This window comes from Pelobates fuscus, chromosome 4 (genome assembly GCF_036172605.1).
Source record: "Pelobates fuscus isolate aPelFus1 chromosome 4, aPelFus1.pri, whole genome shotgun sequence".
In the NCBI taxonomy this organism is placed as follows: Eukaryota; Metazoa; Chordata; class Amphibia; order Anura; family Pelobatidae; genus Pelobates; species Pelobates fuscus.
The window spans coordinates 301,706,857-301,720,052 of NC_086320.1; the positions used below are offsets into that span (position 1 = coordinate 301,706,857).

Below are 13,196 nucleotides of genomic sequence, written 5' to 3' on the forward strand. Positions count from 1 at the left end.
TAACAGTGGGTATTTCTAAACTCAGGACAAAATTTAGAAACTATTTAGCATGTGTGTTTTTTGGAAGTTGTAGATGCGTAACAGATTTTGGGGGTCAAAGTTAAAAAAAGTCTGTTTTTTTTCATTTTTTTAATCATATTTCATAATTTATTTTATAGTAAATTATATGATATGATGAAAATAATTATATCTTTAGAAAGAACATTTAATGGCGAGAAAAACTGTATATAATCTGTGTAGGTACAGTAAATAAGGAAGAGGAAAATTACAGCTAAACACAAACACCGGAGAAATGTAAAAACAGCCCTGGTCCTTAACGGTAAGAATAATGAAAAATGGTCTGGTCACTAAGGGGTTAAACAAATACTCTGATTATAAAAAGCAAGGAGTGTAAATCCTGAATTTATACTCAGTATTTAAGGTTATTAATATTTAGAATTATTTTTGCATTTAGAATAGCATTACTGCTAGACTGAGCAGTATTTATCACATGTCAACTCTTAAGCATTCCTATTGACTGGCCCTTTGAATTTACTTTTACTTCAGTTAAAGATATGCATCAGAAAGGGGTATTGTTGGTGGCAGAAATACCAGGGGCCTGACCCTAAAACAAAACTTTGACCCCTACACTATCAGAGAGGAGGGGTGCTGTCCAGGATCTGAATGACAGCACAGTCTGAAACAAGCACATCCTGCACAGTCAGGTATTCAATGTGATCCTACGAACCAAGCTACTCAACAGACAGGTGAGCAGCTCCATTTGGTAGGATAGGAGCTGTAGTGGTAGGGGGGTTGCAATTGAGGGATTTGGAGCTGCAGTGGGGGGATAGGGGCTGAACAAAACAAAAATAGCAGTTTGATCCTTTGATTTAAAGGGAAACTCCAGTGCCAGAAAAACGATTCGTGTTTTTCTGGCACTGGAGGGTCCCTCTCCCTCCCACCCACCAATCCCCGGTTACTGAAGGGGAACCCCTTCAGTCACTTACCTGGGACAACGGCGATGTCCCTCGTGCTGTCTCCGCCTCCGCGACGCTCCTCCTTGTGATTGCGTCGCCCGGTGGGCGAGACTAATCTCGCCCACCGGCCGAGGAGACCTAATGCGCATGCGCGGAAATGCCGCGCATGTGCATTACGTCTCCCCATAGGAAAGCATTGAATAATCATTTCAATGCTTTCCTATGGGGTTTTGAGCGACGCTGGAGGTCCTCACACAGCGTGAGGACGTCCAGCGACACTCTAGCACAGGTTTCCTGTGCTAGAACCCAGGACGTGACCTCTAGTGGCTGTCTAGTAGACAGCCACTAGAGGTGGAGTTAACCCTGCAATGTAATTATTGCAGTTTATGAAAAACTGCAATAATTACACTTGCAGGGTTAAGGGTAGTGGGAGTTGGCACCCAGACCACATCAATGAGCAGAAGTGGTCTGGGTGCCTGGAGTGTCCCTTTAAGCCAGCACCTCAGGGACCTCTTTGCACCATAACAACTTAATTCCAAAGCGTGATCCTTTAACAATGGACAAATTCTCACTTGCTTTAGCAACCCTGCGTATGCAACTCCCACAAAATTAAGAATAATTATGCCAAAATGTTATTTATTCAGTGAGTAATGAATTGTTGAGGATTAAAATATGAATTTGCAAACATGGGCCAGAAATAAGGAACACAGGGCAGTTTTTCAAAATGTTTCCAGTTTAGCTATTTTGGACTGATTTTGGATATGTGTTTTCTAATTGAATATTTGAATCGTGGACTGTCATAAATAATCAAACTATGATAATTAAAATGTAGCACATTGAGTCTGATGATAACTGTATGGAGGTCTACCACACATCTAATTAGCATATCTCAAATTATATACAATTAACTTGATTACTTTCTGCTGTACATTGTGGGCAACCAGAAATACACTTTAGTTACCAAGCTATTTTTCCAGTTATTTTAGTTATAACCTTATAAATCATTAAAAACCCTATTAACCTTTTGGGTATAATTTAGTATTAAATAGTGGGACTTTGAACTGTGGAAGTTAAGATATATGGTAATGTTTTGAAAATAAAATATGGGATAAAAAATGAATGAGTAAAGTATAATTAGATCATCTTTAACATGCTAGACAGAGTTCATTCTGAAATTGAATGCTAGATTATGCTGACCTTTTGCAGGCAGCTTTTAAATCTATACTGAGTGGCTATGCAATTGATGTCCATTACTGTGTATTGGTGCTTATCTGGTTACAGAAGCAAAAAACAAACATTTATTTGGAATTTTTGTAAAATTATAGCTTTGTTATGAATATAATGGTATCTAATGCAGAAATGTCTACCTATACAATTATATAAATTATTTTCACCAAAGAGATAAGTGATAAATGGTGCAAAAAATATATATAAAATCCAGCTATATATATATATATAAAGTGCAGCTAAGATTAACCCAAGTGTAGCGTCACTCTATACACTCAAACAATAAATACCATTAAACCAATAAAAGGTGATAGCACACACTCTGGTATATTTACATTTTCAATAAATAGTCACAGGTAGGGCTTTTTAAATTCACAAATAAAATCTGTATGACACAACTATGAAAGATACCATAGTGTAATTTGTACACACAATGAAATAGTAAAACAATAAATTAGAACACTCACATTTTACAGAGCCATTTACAGTTTGGCTCTGAATAATAGATGTATTTCAGCAACATAAAGGGATATCTAAATACTGTAGTAGCTTCTCTGGAACATGAAGGTGTTGTTACTATCCAGTAAACAATTAAAATGGTGCACTGCAGACGCTAACGATAAAGCTGATAATATAACTTAGCTATATATTATGTTTAGCCCTTATCTTTAGTTAATTATGCGTTTCATTCAATCCCTAATAAAAACATCATTCCAAGTTAGTGGCTCATACAAATTGTAGCAAACAGAGTGGGGACTGATAAACAAGTAGTAAGTTTGAACAGCAAATTGGAACTTTTCTGCGTCAAAAAATTTCCATCTAAGACAAAGTCGCCGAACTTTCCATCCAAGTAGCATCTAATAAAAATCACACACACAAACACTGAAAGACAAAACATCTTTAGAAACATGCACATAAACATGCTTATTTGCTCAGAACCTTTGATTATAAGCCGAAGAGCAACTTTGAACATCTTTGTTCTTTGCTAAGGCAGCCTTAATAAACAACGTGGAATATACATCAAAAGACTAAGCATATCCCACAGTTTTAGTACTATAATAATGATACTACTTCAACAATAACCATCTTGGACCTATTTCCCAGATAGCTCTTAAAACCACCTTATTGCAGTATTTTATTGTGAATGGCATGCGTGTGGAGCTTGTGAAAATGTATATTCTACCAAATAAGATGACCTGGTCAATATTGCTTCATTAAATTCGCCCCACTCTAGCACCATGTAGAACGTCTGCGTCTCGATACTCCTAAAGGTGGTAACATCATAACATCAGTTCTATGAAGTGGTAAATAAGACATAGCCACGCTGTCTAATAAAGGTACCTAGGACTGCTTGATTTCATGTGGCCTTACAGAGCTTGTTGAGACACTATTGGGCAATGATAACCTGCAGGCTTTAGCTTTGTGATGTTGGCCTGGGCCTTTTTTTTGCAGGTACCCAGAAATTACCAGAAATGTCACTGCAGCTAGGGTTTTATTTATATGGGAAAAACAAGTTTGCGTCTATGAAAAAAGATAAACCGGTGAGCTGTTTGACAAAAAGACCACTGTTAAAACTTAGCTTCATAGTGTATGGGCATAAGTTACCATACAAAAGGAGCCTTCAGTCAGCACAATATATGGATGCAATGCCTGAACATGTTGGCCAGCATCTGGGAAATTAAAAATATTATGATGGGTATTATTAACAGAACGCTGCTAGCTAGGCCTTAAAGAACAACTGTCATCAAAATTTTCACTTCTAGTTTTTTTTTTTTTTATGTTATTACATTCAGTGACATTTAATTATTTTTTTTAAAAAATACTATGTATTGATTTATTTGAGAAAAAATTATCTTGGATCAACCTGACTTGCCTGTTGCCGCTGTTTCATACAGAACACCCTGAGCAATTGCAGCAGCAAGCAAGTGGTTTGACCCAATATGGCTACTCAACCAGGTAAAAAAGTGAAATCTTCTTACGAAAAAAATAATGATACATCATTTAAAAAAATATCACTACATTTCATTAGATGTAATTAACCTTTTTTTTTTTTTTTTTTTTTTAATGAGAGGTAAACATTTGATGATGATTGTCCTGCAAGTCTGGACAGTCCATGGCACACTGACCAGGAGTAAATTTATACTTTCTAGGGCTAAATTTTTACTCACCTAAGACTAGCAGAAGTAAACATTTTTAGACATTTTTATTATGAAACACAGCATATAAGTTGATGTCCAGAGACCAAATGAAAAAAAACTGTAAATACATTTTTATCACTTACAGTTTCTACAATAGAATAATTTAGAAAAGCAGGCTGGAAAGTCCACTATCCTCAAAATGGGAATAATTGATTTATAATTTATTTGTAGTAAAAATCCTATCAAGCACTGAGCATTACATGTATGATTTGAATAACTGCTGGCGAATCCCAGTGTCTTTCAAACTATTCCCATTAACTAAATTTAGCTGTGACAAAACATGCAACTATGCTCACTGCAATTCCTAACAGAAACTTTATGGAGGACAGTGCTGGAGTTAGGGCTTATTGGGCCTGCAGTCAAAAGTTTTGTTTGTCCTATAAATTTAAAAAAAATAAAATAAAGGTATATTTCCATTGATATATTAGTTACAGACTTACTGTACAGTATTTGTGGCAAATAACATAAGATACTGCTGACCCAAGCAAACTCTGGACTCCTGTGTGATTGTGATATCACATCTATGGCTTTAAAATGCCTTCATGCACGGTACCTGGTAAGTACTGAGAAGCCATTAAAGAACACTAGAGGCACCATTAACACTTCAATTGATTTAAATGGTGACAGTGTCTGGAGCTTGTGGGAGTCGGGTCCCGCATCACTATCATTATTTACTCACTATTTTGTGGAGATACTCAGTTCCTGGCAGTATGAATCCCTTCTGCCAAGGACAATAAGGCAGAGCTATGTTTCGAATTTGCTCCATACCAGTTCATACCAGGGCTCAGGGCAATGATTGCCTAAGAAGGTTCGAATGACATTCTCAGCCAATCACTGCACTTTACGCCTCATACCTCCATCTCTGCCATATGGTCTTTGATGAATGGATTTCAGGTTCCTGGGGAACATGAATCTCTAATAAGCAGTGACTAAACCTTTTTGGTAGTGATGCAGGATATGTTATCCATGGACTCCAGCCATAATAAGCATTTCAATCCATTGGTTACGGTGCTTATGGTGCCTACAGTGTTCGTTTACTAAATAGACTATTGAATACGAGTGATGTGTAGTGGCAGCAACCTTTTTCGGAATATATAAATAAAAATCCTCAGTAATTATATTGTGGCACCTTTGGGTCTATTGCTAAGCATGGTTCTGGAGATGCCACTCTAATAGCACCTTTGCTTATATTTCACGACACAAGGGCACAGATTGGCTGAAAACTGCTCAGCTACTTCCTTGTTGTTGCAAATAATTCTATTATGAACAGAGTTTCTTGTGACATCATAAGCAACATATGTACATGTTCATATGGGAAGGCAGTGATTGTCTAAAATAGTTTAGCTACTTCCTTGTACCTAAATGCATCAACAGGAAAAAGAACTTGCACAATATAAACTTTGCTAGCTAATACGCTTTATGTGTATTCTGAATTCTAGACTATTCTCACTTTAGTAAGTAACCCTCATGATGTATTAATAAAAATGGAGGTGGAGAGACTGGGTTCTGCATCAGCACCAGCTTTGTTTATCTCTCTAACTAACAGAGAAAGGAAGCACACAGGATACTTTAATGCTATGTTTATGAAATTTGTCTGATTAACGACCATCTATAATGTAACCAGTTGAAAGCTGTGCTTCTTTCTTATCTCAGAAAAAAACCAAAACCACATCATTAACATATTTTACCCTAACCAGAAATCAGATTGTATTGAACTATGTTATTAAATTACTCACAACCATTAGTGTCAGTCTTTGAGGTAATCATGTGTAATTATGGCAGAGCACATCACTTAATTAATCTTTCTAATTTATATATGTTGGGTCCACTGCATTGCTGGGAGAAATTGTAAGGATTTCCATTAAAAAAAAACTAATTGTATACAATTATTCTTTTAATTCATTACTAATAATAGTGTACGCTAACGCTGGCTTTAAAGACCAATAATGTAGATTTAGACAAAAAAAGTTGTGTTCTATTAAGTGAAAACACTTTACACCATGCTGGAACTTCAGCAAACATTGCCTGGTTCAACAACCTTTCTCCGTCCCTCAAGCCATGTTCATGGAGTAGAAATTAAAGGAACACTCTTACATTAAGAATAAAAACATGTTAGGAATACAAAGTACTCCAAATGTTAAGGTGTTATACTAGCTATTTGGATTATTGAACCCCATGTAAGCATGAAAAAGAAAAAGTTTTTTATTTACTTCATCCCCTAAAGTGCTGGTCCTTCTATGGCCACTACTCTCCCTCAGGTTGTCATAATCATCACAGGTAATTTCAGTCATTCAATGCCTTCCAATAGGGATTCATTGCGAGTACTTGTGTGCCTGCCCGGCAATTGTCCTGCTCACCAAGCAGCATCTCCTAATAGTGATGCATTGACTCAATGCATCTTTATGGGGAGAATACAGCATCTCCATGTACAGTGTGCAGACACCAAGCATTAGTTCTGCAAAGATTGTAGGACCACAACCAGGAAGCCCCTCTAGTGGCTGTCTGTGTGGCAGTCACTAGGGGTGGTCATTGGAGGCAATGTAAACTCTGTCTTACACTGCAGGGACAGTCTCTTTGCCCCAGAACCATTGCATTATGATGTAGTGGATGTGGTGCTACAGTGCCCCTTTATTATAATATATTATATGGGTCCAAATCCCCAAGGCCGAATTTACATCACAAGCATTCATAGGCACAGAATTCGCAAACAACCCCCAAACCCACCACTTCCAAACTTACTAAAAATAAAACTTGACCATTTAATATGATAACAAGTGTTGTATATACAGACACTTATGTTGTATATACACACATATGTGTGCCTGTGTAGCAGTGTGTGTAAATGTCTAAATGCACGTCTATGCGTTTATGCACGTTTGTGTATGTCTGTGTGTGTGTAGTATGTGTGCAGTGGCGTGTCTAGGGTATGGCAGACATGCAATAAGCCCTTGAAGCGGGCGGTACATCAGAACTGGATGGAGTACCAGCTCTAATTGGGCCACCCTCAAGCTGGCAGGGAGATCAAATTATCTATCTGCACGGCTCTTTCAAAATGGTCCCTCCGTTGTGGTCTGTGGTTTCTCGCGATTCCGGTACACTGTGAGGAAGTTAGAGCACTGGCTCTTAGTTTCCCACCCTGCTCTCTGACTTACTCATAGAGCGCCAGAAACCAGAAAGCCTGTGGCTGCAGGCAGTCCACTGAATCACCAGACCAGGTAATGCACCGGATGACAGGGAGTGTACATGTTCCCCCTTCTTGCCCAGGGGGCAAAAATTATATTTTTAAAAAACAATTACTGTATCAGAAGACTGTTTTAACATATCCTCTCAATATACTGTCCCATCCTCCACACAGACTAAGCCCCCATACATTGTCACCCTCTCAGTGGCCATGCCACAGTCACTGACCCCCCCAACCTATTCACACACCATCTACCACCCTGTCACAATCACTACCCCTCACTATCACAATCAGCCCCCAACCCAATCATATTTACCTCCAACCTTGTCACACTCACAAGGGACCAATTACTGGGGTCTGCATCCACCAGTTTTTTTTAAATCTCATGCTCCCATGCTGGACCATCAAGGATTCAGGACCCTTAATAGACCACCAGGCAGGGCCGGACTGGGGAAAAAATTCGGCCCGGGCATTTTTTATTCACAGCGGCCCACTGAAAAAGGGTCGGAGCCAGATAGGGTGTGTTTTGTCATCCCCAATGACAAGCACGCCCTATCTCAAAATGAGCATGTTGGTTCAATGCTTTTCCAGGGCATTAGAAAAGGGCCCTGTATTTGTTCTGCACAGCGCAAGCGAATTTAATAACATGCTTGAGTTATGTTTGCTACAAACTTGTCTCAGGGGTTTCCATAATTGGGATACTCACTGTATCCCATTTATGGAGACACTATGTGTTTTCTTACATGGAATCTAGTGTGTGCATATGGGATCCAGAGTGTGTATGTCAGAAATGTAGTGTATGTGTAGGTAGTGCAGCGTCTGTATGTAGGGGATCTAGTGTATGTTTCAAGGACTCAGGAGTGTGTATAGGAGATCTAGTGTGTGTGTATATAGCGTATTCAGAGTGCATATACAGATCTAGTGTTTGTATATCTGTAGATGATCCAGAGTTGGGTAAGCAATCTAGTGTTTGTCTGGAACATAATATGTTTAGCGGTGCAGTATGTGTGTGAGGGGTTCTGTAGTATATATACATATATGTTTGGAAGTATTGTGTGTGTATGAGTGGTGCAGCGTGTTTGGGGGTTGCTGTGTGTAGTGTGTGTGTGTGAAGGCTGTAGTGTGCATTTGTGAGGAGTATAGTGTGTGAGTGTGTGTGTGTGTGAGGTGTGCAGTGTGTGTTAGGATGCTGTGTGAGGGTGCTGTGTGTGTGAGGGTGCTGTGTGTGTTAGGGTGCTGTGTGTCAGGGTGCTGTGTGTGTCAGGGTGCTGTGCAAGGGTGATGTGTGTGTGTGTGTGTGTGTTAGGGTGCTGTGTGAGGGTTCTGTGTGTGTGAGTGAGGGTGATGAGTGTGTTAGGGTGATGTATGTGTTAGGGTGCTGTATGTGTTAGGAAGATGTGTGAGTGAGGGTGCTGTGTGTGTGTTAGGGTGATGTGTGTGTGTGTGTTAGGGTGCTGTGTGAGGGTGATGTGTGTGTTAGGGTGCTGTGTGAGGGTGATGTGTGTGTTAGGGTGCTGTGTGAGGGTGATGTGTGTGTCAGGGTGCTGTGTGAGGGTGATGTGTGTGTTATGTTAGGTAATTACACTGAACACTGGATGTTAAATAAATAAGTATAGCAGATATTTCTGTTAAGTGGGATGCTTTATAAATAGTAAAAATGTATTGGTGAAAGTTTGTTATTGCTGGCTGTATATTTAGTTCTAAAAATGGCATTAAGTTTGGAAAGGGGCAGGATGGGGGCTTCCTATGCTATAGGGATCAGAATCAAAACACAGGAATAATTCTATTAACACTTGTCTGTGTCACAGGTAGGGGCAAAGTGACAAAAATAATTCCTTATTAAATATCATAATCATCATTATTGTTACTCTAAAAGGCCTACATAATTGGTCAGGCGTCCCTATCTGCCTGTGGCTTTTAGTGGTCCCACTTTCCACTATAGTCTTGAAGAAATTTTTTTTTATAATAAAAAAAAATACATTATACCCCTCTCCCTCCCCCCCCCTTTCTTACCTGTAGTCTGGAAGGGTGGGGATCCTGCTACTGACATCCATCCCTGGTGGTCCTCGTGGTAAGTGAACTCTAGCCTGTGAGGCTAGAGTTCAATCTCGCGAGACCCGGACGGTTGCCATGGCAACCGTCCGGATCTCGCGAGAGAAACCCGGCAGAGCTGCAAGTTAGAGCTCCGCCGAGTCCTCCTCCCAGGCTGGCTGTCTCCCTCCCTCTCTCCCCGCCGGCGGCTGCGTGTAACAGCATGTGGGCCGGTGAGGGAGATCTTTGATCTCCCCACCGGCCCGCCATGGAAAACAGCGGGGCCGGCGCTCGCATAGTGGGGCCGGCCCTGCATAGACCGGCAGGGGAGATCCTGTGACTTCCCCTGCCGGCCTCGGCCCCTGGCCACCGCGGCCCACTGGGCATTTGCCCGGTTTGCCCGATGGCCAGTCCGGGCCTGCCACCAGGCAAAGTTAACCCCTGCAGGATCACCAGGGATCATAGCCTCTTTTCCTTGAAGAAAGCCAAAAAGAACAGTGCTACACAGAGCTGACCACACACACATTATTTACAGCCACACACATTTAGACAGGGGCCGCGAGGGACACAATTTCAGTGTACTGTCTTCAGTAGATACACCTCTGGTGTGCAGACTGATTACAGCAATCCCTGAGTGCAACAACCTCTATTTCAGTCAGCCAACAGCAGACCCCAGGTGGGAAGTAGGGAGGGGGCATTTAACAGGCAAAATAGGCACCTTCCTATCAGGCATGCACCTTTAGACAGGAGCTTTCTCTGCCTAATGGGAAATCCACTCCTGCAAATCTCCTTGTCAGTCTAAAGCAGGGGTAGTCAACCTGGTCCCTACCGCCCACTAGTGGGCGGTTTGGGATTTCAGGTGGGCGTTGGTGAGTACTGCAGAAACCATGCAGTGGGCCTTGATGGCTGTGAGCCAAGGCCGGCAGGGGAAATCCTTTCATCTCCCCTGCCGGGTTATGCAGAGTCAGCCTTGCTGTAAGCCCTCTCGGGCTGGTGAGGAGATCAAGGATCTCCCTCCCCGGCCCACTGGCACTTAGTTCCAGCAGAGAGGGAATGGACTGGTAAGCTCTGTGCTTCTCCCACAAGCAAGCTGGTCAGAGCATTGCTGCATATTACCATACACTGCCCCTCTCACAGACGCACTGCCCCCCTCTCACGGGCACTGCGCCTAACACACACACTGCACCCCTCACCCACATACAGCACCTATTGCACACACACAGCACCCCTCACACACACACAGCACCCTTCACACACACACACACACACATCACCTCACAGACACAGTAGAATAGAAAAAAAAGTGGAAAAAATAGAACCTTTCTAAAAAAAATATATATAATCGCACTTGCGCTATAAAATTAGCTACTGCGGCAATGGTGGGCGGTAATTTTTTTTTTATCATCAACAAAGATACAAAAGTGGGCAATAGGTATTTAAAGGTTGACTACCCCTTGTCTAAAGGAAAGGGGATTGAAGAAATGAAAGTGTAATTCAGCTGCTTTCAAACAGATACAAGCATGTATAGAAATTTAGTTGATATTAACTGCTAACAGATTAGCAGCAGTATGGTATTGAAATACAAAAATGGAAATTGACTTTGTATGAATAGTCAAATGGCATACACACAACACTTTTGTTTGAAAGAGCCGAATTATGATAATTAAAAGTCATTTGACTGCCATGAATAGATCCCATGGTGCCAGAACGATGCCAAGATCCTCGCTAGTAGCGGCTTACTGCCCCACATGCTCACGCAGTGCAGGAGCTTGGCAAGGAAATTAGGAAGAGAGATTTCCTTTCATTGCAATAGAATTCTATAATATAAATATTGCATTTATTCTTTTAAGCCATTGAACTAAATAAGCCATTGCTTCCAATGTTATGAATTGTTCCTTTAATATAATTTCTCACATTCAGATTGTGTGAACGACTGTGTATGCATGTATACTTATCATGATGCAAGATAATTATCTCTAAAGAGTGAATGAAAATGTATATTGTTATTTCAAAATGACTCATGGCGTTTCTTTGTCAATGGCTTTTGAAGATTATATATTGCACTGGCGTGAGTGGTAGTTTGATACAAGAAAAAAAAAAACTACAGAAAAATAAAGTACATTTCACATTTCCTTGTAAGTGAATTTCTTTGTACCTGACATTTTCTTGTGTATATTAGAAATTTCACTTCTGGGAAGACAGCATGCCAACATGATAAAAGCCAGAATTTATTGATCATTCCTCTCTTGCCATTAAAATTCTAAAGTAACACCTGCATTTGTCTTTAAATAGCTTAAAATGTTCTTGACACATGATCCATAAAAAAAGAAACACACTTTCAATGTCAAAAATATACTGTTATTACAGAGTCACTTACTATTCTCACCTTTACGAAAGAGTTTTGCTTGTTTTACATAAATAATTTTTTTATGCACTTTTGCATTGTTGCCAAGTAGATGATGCTGTGATATATTGTAATAGATACAACTGTCTAGCTGTTTTAAAAAAGTGCCTCACTGTGCGTAACCCAAAAAAACAGTACTCGGTTGCTACAATTACGATTTATCAAGGCTCTAGAACATTTATCAGTTATATGCCTGTGCTTACAGACAAGCGCGAAATGGCTTTACAGATCAAAAATAATTTTGAAAGTAATATTAATACGTTAAAATTAGATGCTATTTGCACATTTCAAAATAATAAACAGAACTTGGAAGCTGTGTCTAAGGACAATAGGAACTTATCACATAAACAAAACGTAATAAAAAAATAAACAGATACTGTGTAATGAATCTTTTTACCTTAGGTAAATAATTAGAATATTCAAGTAGTATTTAAACAGTTAACCCCTTAAGGACCAAACTTCTGGAATAAAAGGGAATCATGACATGTCACACATGTCATGTGTCCTTAAGGAGTTAAAGGACCACTATAGGCACACAGACCACTTCAGCTCAATGAAGTGGTCTGGGTGCCATGTCAATTTAGGGTTAACCCTGCAGCTGTAAACATAGCAGTTTCAGAGAAACTGCTATGTTTACAATAGGGTTAATCCAGCCTCTAGTGGCTGTCTCATTGACAGCCGCTAGAGGCGTTTCTGCGCTTCTCACTGTGAAAACGCTTTCCTATGGACTGATTGAATACGAGCAAGGCTCTTGCCGCGCATGCACATTCGGCGCTGACGTCGGAAGAGGGAGGAGAGTTCCCCATCGCCGAGGGAGCCCGGTGCTGGAGAAAGGCAAGTGTTTAACCCCTTCAGCCCCCTTCAGCCTGGCGAAAGTGGGACCCTGAGGGTGGGGGGAAACCTAAAGAGCCTATAGTGCCAGGAAAACAAGTTTGTTTTCCTGGCACTATAGTGGTCCTTTAAGCAATCTAGTTTTTTCTAAGTAGTTTTTTGCAGTTTAGGTATTTTTAGTACTATTATTACCTAGCTTATTAATTTATTTATAAATGTATTCATGACAGGTCCATTGCTCCGTATTAAAGTTACTTCAAGTGGAACCATAACTACTGAGCTATCTCACATGCAATATAACATTTTATTATTTTACCTTTCAAATGTAGTGTGCCTTCATACAAAACACAAAAACACACAAAACTAAA

The 13,196-nt window shown here is 40.1% G+C and overlaps 1 protein-coding gene across 1 annotated transcript in view; it reads right to left on the minus strand.

Moving 5' to 3' along the window:
- Window positions 1-13,196, minus strand: part of CALCR (calcitonin receptor) — a 404,852-nt gene that overhangs the window by 334,252 nt on the left and 57,404 nt on the right. The window lies entirely within an intron of this gene.